The sequence below is a fragment of the Sinohyriopsis cumingii genome, chromosome 8 (genome assembly GCF_028554795.1).
Source record: "Sinohyriopsis cumingii isolate HCF-2022 chromosome 8, ASM2855479v2, whole genome shotgun sequence".
NCBI classification, from domain to species: Eukaryota; Metazoa; Mollusca; class Bivalvia; order Unionida; family Unionidae; genus Sinohyriopsis; species Sinohyriopsis cumingii.
This window is the reverse complement of record NC_142968.1, coordinates 120,976,016-120,998,944: the sequence shown is the minus strand read 5'-3', so window position 1 is coordinate 120,998,944 and position 22,929 is coordinate 120,976,016. Positions and strand designations below refer to the sequence as shown.

The 22,929-nt window shown below is 35.5% G+C and overlaps 1 protein-coding gene and 1 long non-coding RNA gene across 7 annotated transcripts in view; one reads left to right on the top strand and one right to left on the bottom strand.

The window, feature by feature from the left end:
- The window catches only part of LOC149794528 (uncharacterized), a 98,730-nt gene that overhangs the window by 62,563 nt on the left and 13,238 nt on the right, over positions 1 to 22,929 (bottom strand). The window contains exon 1 of one of the 6 annotated variants that reach the window (XM_089968779.1): positions 21,008 to 21,320. The exons of 2 other annotated variants lie outside the window; for them this stretch is intronic. The gene's annotated coding sequence lies outside the window, so the exon portion shown is untranslated. Of the gene's footprint in view, positions 1 to 2,813; positions 2,967 to 3,037; positions 3,120 to 17,727; positions 17,873 to 21,007; positions 21,321 to 22,929 lie in introns of those variants that run through there. 3 more of the 6 variants (XM_089968777.1, XM_089968778.1, XM_089968776.1) reach the window with 3 other exon arrangements.
- LOC149794529 (uncharacterized) overlaps positions 3,223 to 22,929 on the top strand; it is a 32,888-nt gene continuing 13,181 nt past the window's right edge. Inside the window, exon 1 of the long non-coding RNA XR_016423047.1 lies at positions 3,223 to 3,503. This is a non-coding gene — a long non-coding RNA (uncharacterized LOC149794529). The remainder of the gene's footprint in view (positions 3,504 to 22,929) is intronic.

Below are 22,929 nucleotides of genomic sequence, written 5' to 3'. Positions count from 1 at the left end.
AAAAAGTTAAAAGTTCTTTCTAAATTCCAATAATCCAGAATCTGCTGATGTACCAATAGTCTTGAATAGGTTGATGTACTAACAGTCTTGACATATCATAATGATATAATCCAGAATGTCTTTGAATGAATTCACAATAGTCCCAAAGTAGTGTTTGTGTTCAAAATGTCGATGAGCACATTGCAATTCTAGTGAATAGTTTAAATAAATGGTTCCTCTCAAATTATATGTGAAAACAACAATAAATAATTCCAGATACTGAACTTTAAAGTAGGAATGAAATAATTCTGTTTATCTCAACCTTATATAAAACAAAAAAAAAAACATAATAAAATGACAAGGATGTGGGACAAAAGGTCACTTTTGAAACATTCTAAGTTTGTAAATACGGCAAGAACTAGAACTCAAATATCAGTAAACAACTTTTTAAAAAATGATAAAATCAGAAAGGCCATAACTATACCATCATTCATGGGCAAAGATCAAGTGCACAAAATAAATTAAATATACAAAACAAAAGACATTCTCTGGGTGAAAATGATTTCCAGGAATTCAAGATAAGACCATTTTCTTCCCTTCTGTTGCTGAGTGTTGAAACAATCTCTGATATTTTTCATTATTAACAAGACTTTCAAACTAGCTGCCATGGTGGACAACTGATTGGCATATTTTTTAAAGATAAAGCAAAATCTATTTGTGGAAAGCTAGATTTGTAAAGCCATCCATTTGGGAGAAGCAGACATAACATTTTCATTACAGCCACCTAGGTCAATATATTGATGGCTAAGTCCAACTGGCCACAACAAGAAAAGGTCTTTTGATTAAAGAGGAGTAGTGAAAAAGAATTTTAAGATGGTCACATCAGTACCATTTTAATTCATAATCAACAAAACATTAGGTCTTTTAGGGAAACCCCCTTGTTGATATGACCATTCGTTTTTCAGGAACAGTGTTGATAAAAATGTTCAAGATTGATGTCATAGGGGCCTTACTAGATACCAGATGCATACCACTTCCATTCAGGATTAAAGAGACATAATAGAATTCTTCTGGTGAAAACACCATGTTAATATGACCTTCCCTTCAATAAAGGAGTAGTGATATGATTTTCAAGATAGTGGAACTATACTGGACATCAGATTCACATCATTTTAATCAAGGACCAACTGGACATAATAAGAAATCTAGAGGTGAAACCCCCTGTCAATTTTCTGTTCAGGATATCAAGATTTCCAAGATGGCTGTTGTGGTGGCCATATTGGACACCAATTAAGTGCAAGCCTTATGATATGACCCTCTGTTAAGATGGAGGAGCAATAACAAGATTTTCATGATGGTTGCTGTGTGACAGCCATATTTAAAATGGCGTTAAACCCTAGAATAACAACAACAACAAAGCAATAAAGGTAAGAACTACATGTCCGACAACAAATGCATAAAGCAATAAAGGTAAGAACTACATGTCAGACAACAAATGTACAAAACAAAACTGACTGTTGTTGTTCTCGGGTTTAACGCCATTTTTCAGCACAAGATAGGCTATACATGGTTGCCAGTATAACTGGTGGAGGAAGAACCCTGGAAAACCCAGGGAAGAACCACCGACCCACCAGAAGCTACTGGCAGGCTTTCCCATGTACCCACACTAGCCGAGCCTTGGACTCGAACCCACGTAGGCAGAGGTGAGATGGCAGTGATCTGGAATGGTGAGCGCTTTAGACCACTCGGGGCCCCCAAAACTGAGACTGAGATATTTAAATTAGGCACATTATAAAGAAGTGGTCAAGTGGCATCACTATTCATGTGTCATTCATACAAAAAATGATTGCAAGTTTCACATCTTTCAGTCAAAACATCTATACCAATACAAAGAATTGAAGAAAATATTATTTATGATAGTGTAATCATTATTTCAATTACACATTAGTAAACCCTTTAATTCCCACTTAGCATATACCTTATAATTCTTTTCTACTTTATAGTGATAATCATGTTGTTGAAGTCTTGCTGGTATTTTTTTCTTTCAAAAATTGTCAGCTCAATCATAACTATTTGTGCCTAGTAAGAACTGCTTTCAAAATCTTTGTTATCCTAAGGTCCATTTCAAAGTTTTTATCCTATGGTCTATTTGAAAGTTGTTATCTTATGGTCTATTTGAAAGTCGTTATCCATTGGTCTATTTGAAAGCTGTTATGCTATGGTCTATTTGAAAGTTGTTATCCTATGGTGTATTTGAAAGTTGTGATTCTATGGTCTATCTGAAAGTTGTTATCCTATGATCCATTTGAAATTTGTTATCCTATGGTCCATTCAAAACTTTTTATCCTATGGTCTGTCTGAAAGTTAATGATATAGACTGATATTCTGTTAACATGTCAAGCAATGATTCCCTTTTAACACCAATCATTAAAATAATTTATACTCTACACCACACATGCTCTTATCACCTACCTGATCCACCAACATCTCCATGGACCGAATAAATTCTACAAGTCTCATGCTCTAATAGTCAGCCATCACACAGCAGTCACATCCTCTCAAAAGCCATGTGCTTCAATCATTGTTTTTTTTTAAAAAAATCCTGATGTTACTTCTCTCTTACTGTTTTCTTAAAATATCATACAATAACAGTCCCCCACACCAAGACACTATCACAAATACTCCAAAGCCAAAATAATCTATTTTCTTGTCAGAAAAATAAAATTGCAAAAAGTAGTAATTTTGTATGTGCTATACATAAATGGGTGGAGAGAATCATACAGAGCTTAGATACCCATACATTGTTTTGAAATTTAAAGAAACCAATCACCCACCTTATGAAACGAAAAGCCCCTGCAATGGAAATGCCATTCTGAATTATAGAACACCTGGTAATACACAAAGGCTTCAGACAACAACCACAATTATATCCTATCTGTATGTGTACTGGTAAACTACTATCATACTACTTGGAAATTCCTCCTCTGAATAATGCTGCTTTATATACTCAAATTACACTTAGACTAGTATTTAAAATCACAGCACCATATAAACTCACCTAAACACACCATACACCTGAAAACCAAGTTAAAGTATATACACTGATACACGAACTGTATTCCAAGCACTAAGCTATTGGTGTAACTAAAGCTAATTGTGTCAACTATGTTTCGGTTCTTTGATGAGGACAACAAAGGCTGGAATAAATTACATTTCTAAAGCAGGTCATTGGTTATTCAAGTAAGCCCTGGTTATTCAATATGGTATAAAAAGATATGCATGACTGGTGTTTATACACAGGTCACTTGAACTGGAGGATATACCAAGTGCTATAGAAACTGATTACTAGAATACCCTACACTTACTTTTATTGATCTACATGTATATGTAGTTTTTTTATTTAACTGTATACAACCTAAGCTTGGACAATGCTGTCCACAGAAATACTTAGTAAAAAGAACTACATAGATACTGATCTGCTGGGACATTATATGGTGGCAAATCTGGATCCATGCCATGACAATGTAAGTAGAACAAAGAGTGCAAGTGTATGTGTGTGTGTGTGTGTGTACACAAAACTGTTGAATCAATGTTGTAATTAGTTCACTTACTAATGGTTATGTTTGCACACCTTGCTAAAACTTTAGCACCACAGTTGTAACACACTACCTTTGCACCTCAGGGGGCCCGAGTGGCCGAGTGGTCTAAAGCGCTCTCCATCACGGATCACTGCCATCTCACCTCTGTCTGCGTAGGTTCGAGTCTCAGGCTCGGCCAGTGTGGATATGTGAGAAAGCTTGCCGGTAGCTTCTTGTGGGTCGGTGGTTCCTTCTCGGATTTTCCCGGGTTCTTCCTCCACCATTAATACTGGCCGCCACGTATAGCCTATCTTGTGCTGAAAAATGGCGTTAAACCCTATAACAACAACAACAACCTTTGCACCTCAAAGTTCCTAATTTTAATTTTCTGACCTGGAATGTCACTTAGTATCAAAGAATTTCTCACAAATGGGATGGCTCTTTCAATGGTAGTTTGATTCTGTCAATGAGTGGGGTGGTCATAGGGAAAAAATGGACATCTATATACATATAGATAGTTTGCAAATGAAAACTGGGGTCACTATGGCCACCCCAGCTGCTGTGGTTTCTGTGCTCTTGCATGAACACAGAATTTTTGCTGCCATCCAAGGCAATGTGGTTTTCTGGCTCTCACCTCTGCCACAGTTCACCACTTGGTGGCCTCCTGCACAATCCACATGATGCACTCTTCCACTAACTTGTATACATTTTGCATTTCATTAAGTATGAAGCAAATGTAGGTGCAGGGATGTTGAATAGGTCTGAGGCACTCTCCTGCATGTTGTAACAGGCGACTTGATGTAGGTAGGAGTCACAACGGCTCACTGGTTGTCACGCCAGACTCCGGACCAAAAAGCTGTTGTTCAAGACCTACCACTGGATTAGCCCTAGTCAGTTACTGTGGTATGTCTTTGGGCAAGTCACTTTATGCTGATTGCTTCAGCACTCAAAAACTTGCATGTGTTGATGTGCTGTAAACCACCAACACCAACATATTTATTGGGCATACATTTCACCCTGCACCAGATGTTAATTCCTTGTATTGGTGTGCCGAGTGACCCTGTTTCACTGTACTTGATAAAAAGACATTGTGCTGTTTTCATAGTCTAAAATCAATACAACCTGATACAATCTTTTCCTCTAACCAAATGCTATGGTTTATGCAGACACATGGTGTGCACATGGTTTATACAGTCACCTGGTTTGTTACGCATGGTGTATTTTTTTGTCAAGGACAAGAAGCTGTAACAGTTTTCAAGGAGTATTCTTTTTTATGGAAAAAAGTGGCAGATTTTTTTCTCCCACTTTAAACCTTTTGTTTTTTCTTCAGAAACAAATTAAGGACTGTTCAAGGATAAAACCAACGTTTTTAAAATCGACAAGTTTTCAGGCAAAACCCATCAAAATTCAAGGAATTTCAAGGTTTTAAGAAGCAAGGCCTATTTTGCAGCATACATATACCATACATACTTGGCTGTAAGTCAAGTCCTATTGCAGACAACACAGACTTGATCTGCTAACATATGGCATTGTTGTTCTACTGATTACTTCAAACAAACTACATAAACTCAGATATGGTGGCACATTCTGTGATAGCAGATTTAGGTCAATGCAGTTTGCAGTTGGACTGGACTTATAACAGAATGTATACAGTACCCAGCTGTTCTATAAGATTGCATGTTTTCATGCTGCTGATGATGCATGCATACGGTGTATGTGTATGGTATAGCATAATTCCTTCATTGTTCACAACAGATGTTAAACTATATGATATGGTATGATTTAAACATATTTGTTGATTGTAATATATGGTTTTAAACATCAGATCCATAAACTGTGATGGAATTTAGGTATGGTGCATAGAATTGAAGATAAAAACACACTGGAAAATTCAGCAGGTACAGGTATTTCTAAACATTTATGTTAAAATTATTATAAATGTTATCAAATTTTAATAACTTTACTAGATTTTTAATGACAATTCTAGATAAATGAGAAGTCTACAGTCCCTCTTATTGTGAAAAAGTAAGGTGTTAGAATAAAATGGAAAGTGGCTACAAATGAGCACACTGTAATTAGGTACTTGATTTTTTGACTGACATCAAAAGACACTTTGGCCCAAACAGGGTTTCTAACCCAATATTGTTGTTGTGTTATCAGCCATGAGCCAGATTCATCACAACATTTAACTTTTACAGGTAAATATACTGGCTTACTGGATAAATATTTGGATGTTCCAATCATAAGAAACATTCCATAAATAATGCCTTTTTGAGTACCATAGATATCCATATGTAATACTCATCCAATTGCAACAGTCCGAGTGGCTCAGTTGATAGTGCTGGACTTGCAACAAGATGGGTGCAGATTCAAATCCTACCATCACATCTGCCCAAGTCAGCTACTATGGTGTGTCCCTGGACAGGGTACTTTACTCCAATACAGCAGTTGATACTTCACCCACCATTACAAACCATGTTGCTTTTATGCCTTGTAGGGCTTCAAGGTCAGAAATTGTTGTTGTTGTTGTCTTGCATTTAATGCTACTTTTCAGCACACGATACATGGCAGTGGAGGAAGAACTGGGGAAATCTCTGGTAAGAACCACCAACCCTAAGAAAGCTACTGACAAGCTTTCTCACATGCCCGCATAGACCAAGCCTGTGACTCAAACCCACAAAAACAACCGAGATGGCAGTGATTGGTAAAGGCAAGTGCTTTAGACCACTCAGCCATCTGGGGCTAGACTTCAGGGTCCCACAGTGACCATTTAAAAGCAATTTTAACAATTACATACAAAAATTGAAGATTTCAGTTATGTTATATAAAACTTTTATGACCACTAAAAACATTTCTCTGATAATGCCTGGATTGCTATATTACCACAAAACATGTGAACTTTCTTATGTCACTATGCTGGGTTCAAATCCTACCATCAGATCAGCTTGGGTTGGCTACTAAGATTCGTCCCTGGGCAAGGCACTTAACAAAAAGTGACTGATCAGCACTAAATAATCTTCATGTGTTGCTGTGCTGTACGACAATAAAGCATACCATGCCAAGCCAAAACGCAAAACTAAAGCAAACCAAAGTTTAACAGCCTATAAACATATCTACCATTTTTGAACTGCACCAGTAGATAAGAGGCTGATGGTGATGACTGATCTGGGTCTATGCTCTGGTCTCTGATGGTCGTGGCTGATCTGGGTCAATGCTCTGGTCTCTGATGGTCATTGCTAATCTCTGTCTATGCTGTGGGCTCTGATGGTGACTGCTGATCTGGGTCTATGCAGTGGTATCAACAATGTATGATTTGGGTATAAGCTCTGGTCTCTGTGATGGCTGATTTGGGTCTATGCTCTAGTCTCTAACTGTGAGAACTGATCTGGGTCTATGCTGTTTGCAGTTCAAGTTGTTCAAAAGCATACATGGCAGCTTGGACATCATGCTGCCACACCTTAATACTTGCAAAGAATATCCATCAAAACAATCAGCACCTTCAAAATTACCAATTTTTAGCCATAACTTCTGCAGCATTGTAAACTGTGAAAGTTCCCAAGACTGAAAATCCTTTCTGGACCAAATTACAATTTTGCTTTTGAAGAGTTTTCAGTTTACCATGCTAACTTTATTTAAAAGGAAATGTGAAGCCCAGAAAGCTATTTGAATTTATCCTAGTTTAATTTAATGAGGTTCTGGCATTGTGGTGCTTCACTGAACAAAAATAACTTGCTAACCAAGCAGTTTTCTTTATTATTAGTTTACAGTCTGCTTGCCAATACATACCCCATTACAGTTCTGTACATTATCTATATCCAATAGAAGAGCAAGACTTTTTCACTGTAAAGGTTGAAATCACATAACACTGTTGAAAAATTCAAAGCTAGAGTTAATACCAATGACAAATCAATACAAAGAAGTGACAACACAAAATCATGTTTTGATTGCAAAAGTGAATATCATGACTTTCAAAATCTAAATAATATATATATATATATATATATATATATATATATATATATATATATATATATATATATATATATATATATATATATATATAAAACACATATTTTAAAAATAACATGGCATTTAAAGTGTTGGTATAAAGCAAATTGATATACCAATACTATTGGTATGTCAAACTGTGATCCGCCCATAGCGCATTAATACAAATATGTAAATATTCTTTCAACTGCAGGCCTATAGATCAATGGTGAATTTCTACTCATTCATTATTCATAAATGACATATGAAAATAACGATAAAAATTATTAATAGTCCCTGTTTTCTAAATGATATTAAAATGGTACACAATTTTTCATTGGAATCCTTTTATACTATTGGTATATCAAATTGTGATCCGCCCATGGCGAAATAATATGAATATGTAAACATTCTTTCAACTGCAGGCCTATAGATCAATGACGAATTTCTACTCATTCATTAAGCATAACTGACATGTGAAAATAACGATAAAAAGTATTAATAGTCCCTGTTTTCTAAATGAAATGAAAATGGTACAAAATTTCATTGATTTCATCAGAATCATTTCTTTTTTCCATTCCCCATTCCCCTCTCATGTGTAAGGGATGAAATACGCAGAAATCTGGAGTGAGCAAAAAAAAATATATGGTGCTGGACGAAAACATTAAAATTAAACTTGTACCAAGTAACATACAATAATCTTGTTCGTAATAACAGTATGTTTACGCTTTCCTTGGCATCTAATGTTCATAATTTCAATGATACATAGTTAAAATAGCCAGTCGAGACTGGGCCTATATGTTATATTGCAGGGGCTTTTCAGGTCATAAGCAGAATAATGACTTAGATGAACTGTCAATATATTAAAATATTTTAGTTACCTCTTGCTGCTTCATCATTTCGCTTAGTTTCTATTCCACACTAATTTCTATATGCCAGTACATGAATGCCTGACAGTTCAGGCTTAGTGTACAAGAAGATAACCGTGTTTGTAGTGCACTACTTTCTTCATAAAAGCCCTATTTCATGTTTAAATCATGAGTGTGTCTTATACTGATTTAATAAATGTGAATAAAAATAGAAACTCAAAAGGAAAACAATCAACTTATCAATTTGCATACGTGACTGAACAACAAGAAAAATCAAAGAACTACATTTTGTAGCAGACACACTCGCAGGGATGTTTGGAGTTCATTCACTCGGTCAATACACAGTTGCCCAGAGCATATTATAACTCCATTCAAAGTGTAAATATGTGTATTTGTATGTGATATAAACAAAATACAGGTATAGTATGTAAGCTGTATCAATGATATATCACTCATTGTTTAATTGTTTAATTAAAAGGAAACTTGGCTAGCCTCGTTTCCTTTTAATGAACAATGTATACATCTTGTAGTATATAATTGACACAGCACACATACTATATACATACATACATATATATATATATATATATATATATATATATATATATATATATATATATATATATATATATATATATATATATATATATATATATATGTATGTATGTATGTATGTATGCATGCATGCATGCATGCATGCATGTATGTATGTATGGAGTAAACTAGGAATTTTCCACAGTATGAAATATTTTAAGACTGGGACCAAATTTTCATGAGCAACAAGCTTACAAAATGTTTAAATGCTTATTTTAGGATAAAAGCTCATTTATACTGAGACCACCAAAACAAACTTTGACACCAATGTAACTGATAGCCGATATTTCCCAACTTCAATTTTACCAGTTGATGGGGAGTTATTGTAGCTCAGTTGGTATAGTGCCTGACTTGTAATCCAAGGGCCACAAGTTCAATACCCACTCAAGCTAGCACGAGTTGGCTGCATTGGTGTGTGCCTTTGGGAAAAGGACATAGTTCCCATTTCCTTGGCAGGACAGAGCCAATATGTGTTACAAGTGTTGTTAAGCAAACAAAAAATTAATAATTGAGGCAATACAGTAACCATAGTGCTTTGACTACATGGTGAGTGTACAACACACAAGACAAATAGGACTAACCAATCAGTAAATCAAATTGAACACTACATATTTTAACATACCACAAAAATGTTTATACGATGTCAATGAAATCTCCTCAATGTTCTTGGAAGTATTTATTAAATGATACTAATTACTACTGCACTTCATTTCATATGCTGAAATCAGCATGGTGAAGGGCAACAAATAGTAAGACGAAAAGACCAATTCACCTTTAATTAGATAATGCTGATATACACTGCTGTCAGGCATTTCTGCGTACCTAAGGTTTCCGTTTCCAATACTGAAGCAAAACGCATACCGAATTCAAGCGATTGACAAAAATAAAATACAGCAATGCTTACCATTTGAAAAGATGTTATTGTCACCAGAATATTCTGTTCAAAATTATATTAATTTTGGACACAGAAGAAACCAACCCCTGTTTTCCTGACTTGCGGCATGTATTTGTATGATTCTAAAAGATGCATAGTAAATCAAATTTTCTGGGTTACATGTTCAAGAAGGTCATGGAGTGGGTCTTCACATTGCCATTTAGGAATCAAGTTTTTATGTGCATTTCGAGTCTAAATGTGGGATATTTTTGTACACTTTATAAATATCACTTTTCTTAATTAATTTACGATTGTTCTTTCTGGATATAAAATGGATTTTCGACCCAAAATAGCACGTGATCCAATGTTTACAAAAATGACGCATCGTTGCGCAGAATTACCCGATGCACAGAATTGGCCGACATGGTACTATTCCCATCACAGGGTAAAAAATCCATGTGAATAATTCTTACAATGTCCTGTATTATCTGTGATCATTATTTCAAACAACTTTTACTTTAACATCAGAGAAACCCATATTTGTAATGAAATAAATAAACATAACTCAATGTGTTCTGACTTGCACAATCTTGGTTGTCAATATCACTCATAATGCAACCACTCCTTCATCTATGTTTAAGATTTTTTATTACATTTTTTACACACCACAGCAACACAAATAGGTTATTTAGTGCTGAGGTAACTGTATTAAAGTGCCATGCCTTTCATCCAATGGTAGGATTCGAACCTGCACCCTTGTGGTAATACATTCAGGATATTAGCCATTGAGCCACTGCAGTTCCCACAGGACATCAATCAACAATTGCCAATAAGCACAATGAAATACCTGTACCTTTAGAATCAGATCTAGTAATAGCCAGGTATACTGCATCTGCTAGTGCTGACTTAACCTGTGTAACATCAGGTGTATCTTCCAGTGCAGATTAAATCTGCATGACATCAGTTACACTGTATCTTCCAGTGCTGACATGACCTGTGTGGTATTGAGCACAATGTAGTTTCCAATACTGACAATCTATATGACACCAGGTACACTGAATCTACCTGTGTCAACTTAATCTCAGTTTGGTCAGGTACTTTGTATCTTCACCTCTGGAACACCATGTATACTGTATCCTTCAGTGATAACTTAAATTCTGTAACACCAGATACTCTGCCTCTTCAATGGTTGGCTTGACCTGTGTAATGCTAGGTACACTGTATCTAACAGTACCAACTGATACCCTGTGTAACACAAGGTACATGTGTCTTCTACAACTGACATAAATTATGTAACGGTTCAGGTCCATGATAATGACAACTAGATTTACATGACTTTAAAATAGTATCTAACAGTGACTGTATTCATATTTATTTCCTTTCAAACACAATACAATTAAATAATGAATACCTCTATTACACTGACAAATCACACTATTTTTTTTAATGGTGACAATTTATAATGGCACATAATCAAGCTATCATTGATAAATCACACTATTTTTAATGGTCACAGTGTATCATGGCTAAGAAAAAACCCGTTGATTAATCACATGTTTTAATAGTCATAGTGGATCATGACACAGAATTAAACTATCACTGATAAATCACACTCTTTTTAAAGGTGATAGTGTATCATGACATGGAATGAACTATCACTGATAAATCACACTATTTTCAATGGTGACAGTGTATCATGACACAGAATCAAATTATTCCTGATAAAACACAATACTTTCAATGGTGATAGTGTATATTGCCACAGAATCAAATTATTCCTGATAAAACAATATTTTCAATGTTGATAGTGTATCATAATACAGAATCAAATTATCACTGATAACTCACACAATTGTAATGGTGATAGTGTACACTGTACTTTGTCATGTGCAAAGTAAGCCATTCAGATACTGTACTTTCTCATGTGCAAGTAAGCCAATCAGATACTGTACTTTGTCAGGTGAAAGCCAATCCAATACTGTACTTTCTCATGGGTAAGTAAGCCAATCAAATACTGTACTTTATCAGGTGTAAGCCAATCTGATACTGTACTTTGTCAGGTGAAAGCCAATCCAATACTGTACTTTCTCATGGGCAAGTAAGCCATCAGATACTGTACTTTGTCAGGTGTAAGCCAATCTGATACCTTCTCATGTACAAGCCAATCAGATACTGTACTTGCCAGGTGAAAGCCAATCCAATACTGTACTTTCTCATGTGCAAGTAAGCCATCAGATACTGTACTTTGTCAGGTGTAAGCCAATCTGATACCTTCTCATGTACAAGCCAATCAGATACTGTACTTTGCCAGGTGAAAGCCAATCCAATACTGTACTTTCTCATGTGCAAGTAAGCCATCAGATACTGTACTTTGTCAGGTGTAAGCCAATCTGATACTATACTCTCTCATGTGCAAGCCAATCAGATACTGTACTTTGCCATGTGAAAGCCAATCCAATACTGTTCTTTCTCATGTGCAAGTAAACCAATCTGAAACTGTACTTTCTCATGTGCACGTAAGCCAACCAGACACTGTACACTGTCAGGTGTAAGCCAATCTGATACTGTACTTTTTCTTGTACAACTAAGCCAATCTGATGCTGTACTTTCTCTTGTGCAAGTAAGCCAATCAGATACTGTACTTTCTCCTGTGCAAGTAAGCCAGTCAGATGCTGTACTTTCTCATATGTAACTGCAGTCAATATCTACTCAGATAATCCATCACATTCAAGCAGGTTGTGGCTGATCTGATACCTATGTTTTTATGATTGCTGTTTTTGTGGTGGGTTTTATGATGGCATACTTTTATGATGGGCATGTTTTTGTGATGACAATGTTTCTGGCATGGGTTTGATTTTATGATGTAACCTGTAGTCAAAACAGTAAACTCATGTGTTGCTTGAATATGATCAACTTATAAAAGCTCTGGAACAGTCTTACAAGCAAAGCAGTATGCAAGATGAATGTGGGATTCATGTTTCTGCTGAAAAAGAATGCATAATTTGTTGTCTAAGGGGCTAGGAGCATGCAATAGCTTAAATAAGGCATGCAATAGCTTAAATTTGACCTAAACAGTTGATATTTAAGATCTTAGTGATACATGCACAATACAGGAAGACTTGTATTCTGGAGTGGATTGTGCTGACAATAATTTATTATGATCATGATCATGTAAAACAATATGATTATAGGCAGTTTGTTGTGTGAAAACATTTGCAGGTGCAAGTGGGTATGACTTGAAACGTTTTGGTTTAAAAGCCCTCCTTTGCATTCCGGCAATTACCTGCACACAGCAAACTGTATAATCTGTATATTATAATGCATTAACATGGTATAATTAGCCAGTTCATGTGAAAACCAACCATATGACACTGAGTGAGAAATGCTGGAAAACCCCACTGAAAGTATGATCTCAAATTTTCATGTCATTATTACACAGAAGTGATTGCCATTTTCAAGAGTGACTAATACTGGACCTAAGAGAAACTGCAAATATTTCATTCTGGAGATGACAATGTATTTAGCATATGTTAGTTCCTATTATTAAATAAAATATATCAAAACTATGACAAAATGAAGAAATGTTTATAAATGTTCATGTACTTATTGTAACTGATCAGATAGATTATTATTTGCTGATCGACAAACAAGTTTCAACTTTATAAAATATATGAATATATGTTTCCTATATAAATTGATTATATTAAATCTAAGGTTTATTTTAAACATTTATTACAACTTATAATGTCAATGACCTTTGGAAAAATGTCCAGATGAAAAGTTTAGTTCCATGAAATAGTGTAAAGTGTGTTGAAGAGCTTAATGTAGGACAAAGAAGATTATTTGCAACAATGTAAGTTCGGCTGCACAAATGGTAGAACTACTGGTACATTTTTAATATTTTTACATGGCTAGCTGGGCAAATCCAGTTCAAATTCATGTTCAATGTTTTCCCACCATTTTTTCCTTATTCTTAAAAAAAAAAAAAATATTAAGGAAACTTTTTATTTTGAAAGAACAGAAGCTGATAAAATTAACATGTCTATCTTTCATGTAAAAGTCAAGCCTTTTATGCAGTGAAACTTTTGTACAAGTCCACTGAATCCTACAAAGAATTAGGTTTAATTATGAAAATAAAAAGAAACAAAGATGCGATCTCGAAGTATATTTTCCTATTGGAAACTAAAGTACCTTTGTAATATGGTGCAAAGTATTTTATGACCCTTGATTATAAACTCACTGAGCATTTTTAACAGGCACTTTGAGTATTTATCATTTTGTCTAGTGAGAAGCAGGAAAAAATATATGGCTACTGACATTTAAAAAAAATTTGTTTACATGCCAAGTTGATAGATACACAATATACCTAAGAGTAGAGAGACCTAAGAGTAGAGAGACTAGAAGCTGATGGATATACAATATACCTAAGAGTAAAGAGACTAGAAGCTGATGGATATACAATGTACCTAAGAGTAGAGAGACTAGAAGTTGATGGATATACAATGTACCTAAGAGTAGAGAGACTAGAAGTTGATGGATATACAATGTACCTAAGAGTAGAGAGACTAGAAGCTGATGGATATACAATATACCTAAGAGTAGAGAGACTAGAAGCTGATGGATATACAATATACCTAAGAGTAAAGAGACTAGAAGCTGATGGATATACAATATACCTAAGAGTAGAGAAACTAGAAGTTGATGGATATACAATGTACGTAAGAGTAGAGAGACTAGAAGTTGATGGATATACAATGTACCTAAGAGTATTCTAGGCATCCGTCCGTCTACGAGAGACGATGGCATAGCTCCAAAGTACGCTTTTGCTTATCCTTCTAAGAGTAGAGAGGCTAGAAGCTGATGGATATACAATATACCTAAGAGTAGAGAGACCTAAGAGTAGAGAGACTAGAAGCTGATGGATATACAATATACCTAAGAGTAGAGAGACTAGAAGCTGATGGATATACAATGTACCTAAGAGTAGAGAGACTAGAAGCTGATGGATATACAATATACCTAAGAGTAGAGAGATTAGAAGTTGATGGATATACAATGTACCTAAGAGTACAGAGACTAGAAGCTGATGGATATACAATATACCTAAGAGTACAGAGACTAGAAGCTGATGGATATACAATATACCTAAGAGTAGAGAGACTAGAAGCTGATGGATATATATAATATACCTAAAAGTAGAGAGACTAGAAGCTGATGGATATAAAATATACCTAAGAGTAGAGATACCTAAGAGTAGAGAGACTAGAAGTTGATGGATATACAATGTACCTAAGAGTAGAGAGACTAGAAGCTGATGGATATACAATATACCTAAAAGTAGAGAGACTAGAAGCTGATGGATATACAATATACCTAAGAGTAGAGAGACCTAAGAGTAGAGAGACTAGAAGCTGATGGATATACAATATACCTAAGAGTAGAGAGACCTAAGAGTAGAGAGACTAGAAGCTGATGGATATACAATATACCTAAGAGTAGAGAGACTAGAAGCTGATGGATATACAATGTACCTAAGAGTAGAGAGACTAGAAGCTGATGGATATACAATATACCTAAGAGTAGAGAGACTAGAAGCTGATGGATATACAATATACCTAAGAGTACAGAGACTAGAAGCTGATGGATATACAATATACCTAAGAGTAGAGAGACTAGAAGCTGATGGATATATATAATATACCTAAAAGTAGAGAGACTAGAAGCTGATGGATATAAAATATACCTAAGAGTAGAGATACCTAAGAGTAGAGAGACTAGAAGTTGATGGATATACAATGTACCTAAGAGTAGAGAGACTAGAAGCTGATGGATATACAATATACCTAAGAGTAGAGAGACTAGAAGTTGATGGATATACAATATACCTAAGAGTAGAGAGACTAGAAGCTGATGGATATACAATATACCTAAGAGTAGAGAGACTAGAAGCTGATGGATATACAATATACCTAAGAGTAGAGAGACTAGAAGTTGATGGATATACAATGTACGTAAGAGTAGAGAGACTAGAAGTTGATGGATATACAATGTACCTAAGAGTATTCTAGGCATCCGTCCGTCTACGAGAGACGATGGCATAGCTCCAAAGTATGCTTTTGCTTATCCTTCTAAGAGTAGAGAGGTTAGAAGCTGATGGATATACAATATACCTAAGAGTAGAGAGACCTAAGAGTAGAGAGACTAGAAGCTGATGGATATACAATATACCTAAGAGTAGAGAGACTAGAAGCTGATGGATATACAATGTACCTAAGAGTAGAGAGACTAGAAGCTGATGGATATACAATATACCTAAGAGTAGAGAGACTAGAAGTTGATGGATATACAATGTACCTAAGAGTACAGAGACTAGAAGCTGATGGATATACAATATACCTAAGAGTACAGAGACTAGAAGCTGATGGATATACAATATACCTAAGAGTAGAGAGACTAGAAGCTGATGGATATATATAATATACCTAAAAGTAGAGAGACTAGAAGCTGATGGATATAAAATATACCTAAGAGTAGAGATACCTAAGAGTAGAGAGACTAGAAGTTGATGGATATACAATGTACCTAAGAGCAGAGAGACTAGAAGCTGATGGATATACAATATACCTAAGAGTAGAGAGACTAGAAGCTGATGGATATACAATATACCTAAGAGCAGAAAGACTAGAAGCTGATGGATATACATAATGTACCTAAGAGTAGAGAGACTAGAAGCTGATGGATATACAATATACCTAAGAGTAGAGAGACTAGAAGCTGATGGATATACAATATACCTAAAAGTAGAGAGACTAGAAGCTGATGGATATACAATATACCTAAGAGTAGAGAGACCTAAGAGTAGAGAGACTAGAAGCTGATGGATATACAATGTACCTAAGAGTAGAGAGACTAGAAGCTGATGGATATATATATAATATACCTAAGAGAAGAGAGACTAGAAGCTGATGGATATATAATATACCTAAGAGTAGAGAGACCTAAGAGAGACTAGAAGCTGATGGATATACAATGTACCTAAGAGCAGAGAGACTAGAAGCTGATGGTATATAGTATACGTAAGAGTAGAGAGACTAGAAGCTGATGGATATATATCTAAGAGTAGAGAGACTAGAAGCTGACTGCATAATAATAATGAAATATAACTTTTGCATCACCATATATTTATTGTTATCGTTTGATTATGTTAATTTGAAAACAAATTCACTTCACTGAAGAATATGTCACACCTACAATATTCTATCGACAACAAGATATGTCGATAATAAAAGCTGCATCATGAATATTGAACCCTGGCAGGTAACTCAAATTTCATTATTTAATAACTAAACATCATTTCATACCATGAAATAAGTTTTAATGAGAAATTGCATATGATTCTATTTATGTAACCCATTAAACAATATATGCTGCAGTTTTTGCAATGGTGTATTAATGGCATGATGTCGCATTCTGCAAACAGTATGCATTCCTCTCAAGCCTATGGGTACAAACTATGGTGCTAAAAATTGTATTATTATAATTTCCAAACATTACAAACATTACTTATCAGAAAAAGCAAAAAAGTAAATATGAAAATATAATGTCATAAAGCTGGTTTGACCATGAACTGGCTCACAGCAAATGTATTCAAGATTTCATAAGAACATTGCAAATTCCGATATACCAGTATGCTATTTGTTGTTTTGTATCTATACACTGTCTCCCACTGAGTGTGTGTTTTTGTGATGTACAAATGCATAAATACAATATCTACATAAGGCCTGAATAACAATAGTGATAAAGGAATTTCTGTATTGCTGTTATGTGATCAGTTTATACCACTCACCAATCAGATAAACCAATCCATCGCACTAAGTCAGTTCCTTATTGGTGCAAATAGCAGAGGTTATGATTATAGTTGTCCCTCAATATAAGGTGTCCTCAATCACTAATACTACTGTATGTTCCTGGTATAGTGCATCCTAGTGTAAAGTGACAATCAGTAATACTATGTTCCTGGTATATATGTACCATAGTGTAAAGTGACAATCAGTAATACTTTGTACTATCTATAGAGAAATGTATATTCATGCTTATGAGTTGAGTCAAACTGCAAACAACAAAGATCCTTATCTGCCATAGAATAATGTGTCTGCAGATTGGGGTCTATACTGTTTGTTCCACTGATTACTCCAAACAAACTGCAAAGACCCAGATCTGCCAGATGCATTATGTGATGACAGATCTGGGTCTGTGCAGTTTGCAGTTGGACTTGTCTTATACATGAGCATATATGATACCATAGGATAAGGTGACAATCAGTAATTCTTTCTGCTTAATATATCCAAGTTTACCAGAGTCTACCTTGTCATCTGCACAGCGGAAATGATTGTGTATTGTGACAAAAGCTATGTTATATGAAGCAGACCAAAGTGTAAAGCAATAGCAGAGATAAAAGCATCAAATATACAGATTACGCCATTTAAAACCTTGCCTAGTGCAATTGGTGTGTCTCTTAACAAGAAACCCAACTGGGCCTGATACTGCTCATCTGGCTGACAACTACCTAAACGCCAAAATGCAATGCCACTCGGCCCCATAAAGTATGTCAGTAGGACACTTTTTACAGAAGTTTCTTCCAATGCTTTTGACCACAAATGTGATGAAAACTACTTGCTGAATATATAATAAATCTTCATTCCTATCTTATGGCATATCAGTTTAATTTTTTTCATATTCAAAGGCTTTTATGGCAGGATGCTCTCCATTCAAGTTTGTCAGAAGATATTGAGCTGTAATTTAAAATAAGGTAGTATGTACTTATAATAACAGAAGCCATATCTGATGTCATTTTGTCTGACAGGTCTTCATGCTGGATGCTCAAATATGATCAAGACATTAAAAAAAAAATGGTTAATGGTTTCTTTAATTTTGGCAGTCAAATCTGATTACAAATCAGGATCATCAGTAAAAATATGAAAGCCCATCAGACCAGGATATGTGATATCAAATTTGGTAAAATTCTGTTCACTAGTTTCTAAGACGGGGTCTTTTACAGAATTTTCTATTTTTAATAATGGTCGGTGTATTTGATATTAAATCAGCATGATTTAAAAAAAAAAGACATTAACTCATTCATGCCTGGGGACTCTTCGTCAAATTTCTTAACATTCTGTCAAAGTGGTACTTGAGATAAAGTCATCTAAAGGTTTCTGTATGAGTGGCAGACCAGTGTCGTTTGAACAAATTTGAAGCCCTTCATGCGATTATGGTTTCTCTCAAAATGAGTCAAATTCTTAAGAGTGGTTGGAAGTTATTTTTAATTTTTTTGGTAATGGCAAACACATCTGAAGGACCTCAAGTACTGAAGCTAGAATAAAGCAATATTGCTCTCATCTCATATATGTATATTTAAATGAATAGCTTATTTGCATACAAAATCTTTTATCTCATAAGTGATCTAAATGGAAAGTGAATAGAAACTTATACCGATATACTCACTTATAAGTCTAGTCACGCTGCACTCAACAAAGATCCTGCTATGCCATAGGATAATGCGCCTGCAGATCAGGGTATGTGTTGCATGTCTTACTGATTACTCCTCAGATCTGCCGGTGCATTATGTGATGGCAGATCTGACTCAGGTCTATTTACAGTCGGACTCACCTTATAAATGAGTACATATCGTATGCCCTTTATAACAATGAATACAAGTAATCTATAAGCCATGTACTGAGGAATTTGTCCCAAATACGGTGAAATTCTTCCATGCAGTTTTTCAAAGTGTTTTCTATTTAAATGGAAGACATATTTGATGGTGGATCGATATCTTTTGTAAAAACTTTCAAACATTTTATTCTAGTATATCTATCTGTCAACTATGGTAAAAGTGTAAAATTTAAGTCATAAATGCCAAGATACTTTCAGTTAAATCTGGTCAAAATTTTTTGGAAGAATTCATTTAAAGGATTTTCCATTCTTAGTTGTTGTTGTTGTTGTTGTAGGGTTTAACACCATTTTTCAGCACAAGATAGGCTATACATGGCGGCCAGTATTAATGGTGGAGAAGAACCTGGGAAAACCCCAGAAAGAACCACTGACCCTCAAGAAGCTACTGGCAAGCTTTCTCACATACCCACTGGCCGAATCCGAGACTCAAACCTACGCAGACAGAGGTGAGATGGCAGTGATCCGTAATGGAGAGCGCTTTAGACCACTCGGCCACTTGGGGCCCCTCCATTCTTAGCATGGCAGCTATTTATTATGGCAAATCAGTGTTATTCTCTTTAAATCTGAAAGAACTTACTACCAAAATGTTTCCTGTCATTTGATCAAATTCTTCTGAATAGTTTCTGTGAAGCCATTTTAATCTTTATCTTTCTAGTAATGGTATTTATAACTCATTCTGGATTTACATCACTGTATAGAACTGAAATACCAGGATACTTTTTTATTTTTTGGTAGTGTCAGCAATATGGTATCTGATGATAAATCAGCATCATTACCATGAATTTCAAAGTCTTTCATGCAAGGATGCCCAAGTCAAACTTCAAAGCCTTTCATGCAAGGATGTTCTCTGTAAAATTTAATCAATTTAGTTAAATTGTTTTTGAGAAGTCAGCGATAATTTGAAAGTCAATGGGCATTAGCTGTACAAATTGAAAGCAATCTCTGCCATGATGCTTTCAATCAGATTTGTTCCAATTCTATTGAGCAGTTTTTGAGATCTCAATTATACATTTTTCTTTATAGGTAATTGGTGCCATATTTGATGACAGACTGGCACCATTCAAAAATGTGAACAAATCTTAAAGCCCTTGATACCAGGATGCTATGCTTTCCATCAAAATTGGCCAAGGTCAAGTTCTGTTCAGCAGTCTTTGAGAAAAGATGGAAAGATTTATTTTAACTGCAGCCATATTGGATGATAGATCAGCCATATTGGATGACAGATCAGCTTCTGATGAAATGCCTTGATAGCAAAATCAAGTACAAAGAAACATGTATATTTGCCATACATTGGATGAATGATGATGATTAGCACATGTATGAAGTGTACAAGGTGAATGGTCGACATGGCTTTTGACAATTAAATCATGATCTTTTGCTACAATGCAACAGCTTACCTGTTACAAAAGTGATCCTGTATCTAAAACAAACTAAGAAAAATATAAGCAATGTATTTTCCAAATTCCAAGAAGCCTGTCTGGTCAAGATCTGAAGGATCCACCAGCAATCTTAATATGATTTTGTGCCACTTAATGAAACAGAGTTAAAGAGATAAGCATAATCCTTCACTTTCTCCTTTTGAGTCTCAATCTCAGCTGAGTGGAGGGAGAGAACTGTCTAATGCTTCCTGGTGTGGACCACCTGATGTGGAAAGGCCTCTCATGATAGTCACAATTACAGGATGAAAACAATCTGCAGTATGAAGATCATATCAGTGCCAAAACTAGGAATTCCCTATGAAAGCTGTATTACATGATAACTAGAGTGAGACACCAGTGAGGTCAAGTGTTGACAATTAGGCTTATGTTGTTGTTGTTGTCGGGTTTAACGCCATTTTTCAGCACACGATAGGCTATACATGGCGGCCAGTATTAATGGTGGAGGAAGAACCCGGAAAACCCCGGATAGAACCACCGACCCACGAGAAGCTACTGGCAAGCTTTCTCACATGCCCACATTGGCTGAATCTTAGACTCGAACCGCCGCAGACAGAGGTGAGATGGCAGTGATCCGTAACGAAGAGCGCTTTAGACCACTCGGCCACTCGGGGCCCCAATTAGGCTTATGAAATGTGTGAGACACCAGTGAGGTCAAGTGTTGACAATTAGGCTTATGAAATGTGTGAGACACCAGTGAGGTCAAGTGTTGACAATTAGGCTTATGAAATGTGTGAGACACTAGTGAGGTCAAGTGTTGATAATTATGCTTATGAAATGTGTGAGACACCAGTGAGGTCAAGTGTTGACAATTAGGCTGATGAAATGTGTGAGACACCAGCGAGGTCAAGTGTTGACAATTAGGCTATTGAAATGTGTGAGACACCAGTGAGGTCAAGTGTTGACAATTAGGCTTATGAAATGTGTGAGACAAATACATTCTGAGATGATCTGGATGCTACAGCTACAGCTACTGAATGTGTCCAACTAGGCACAGAGGAGATGTGTCATACACTCAAGTATTTTACTAGTTAACTGAATGTGTCCAACTAGGCACAGACGAGATGTGTCATACACTCAAGTATTTTGCTAGTTAACTCATGGGAAAGCCAGCATAATGAACAAGAAATTAGTATCATTTAGAATATCATTTATAAGGGTTGGTCAACCTGTGTTTATCTACTCTTGTTCCCATAAGATTAACCATATATACATAAGGCACTAAATTCATGGAATATCCAAACAGATATGTACAACTACTACTCTGTTGATTCATGGGATTTTACTATAAATATGTACATTTCTTTTGCCCTTTGTGAAAAAGGTTTTCGCTTCTTGTGAAGTCCATGTATTTTATATTGAAAGAACAGTCGCTGAGAGGTTTAAAGATAAAATCCCTGGAGTGTTACAGCTGAAAGTTTTGACACAGCAAGTGGGGTGGGTGGGGGTGAGTGTTGTTAGGTTCTTTGATAATTTTAAGCTGAATACAGTAAATTCTAAGTACAAAATATCACAGTATCAATGAAGAATTGTGACTGGCATGCTGCAATTAAGTACTTTTGTAATAAAATTATGAAATATCAATTAATGTCTATAAGTGATAACTTTAGAACTCTAAATGACTCTAGCATCTACCTGTATAAAACATAGATCCATTATTTTAACTTAAAGTCCTCCACTATGATCACCTTTTTTAATGTCAAGATGACATCTGTTTTGTTAGGTAGACTGTGACAAGTTATGGTTTTGCATGACCCCACATTTTTTCTTTTCTTTCTATCCATTATCTACCGCATTTATTAAGCTGATGTCAATCAATGTATGAGAAATGTACTCAAAACAAGGTCCCTTAAGGCACTCATAAGATTAGTGGTTTCTGACAT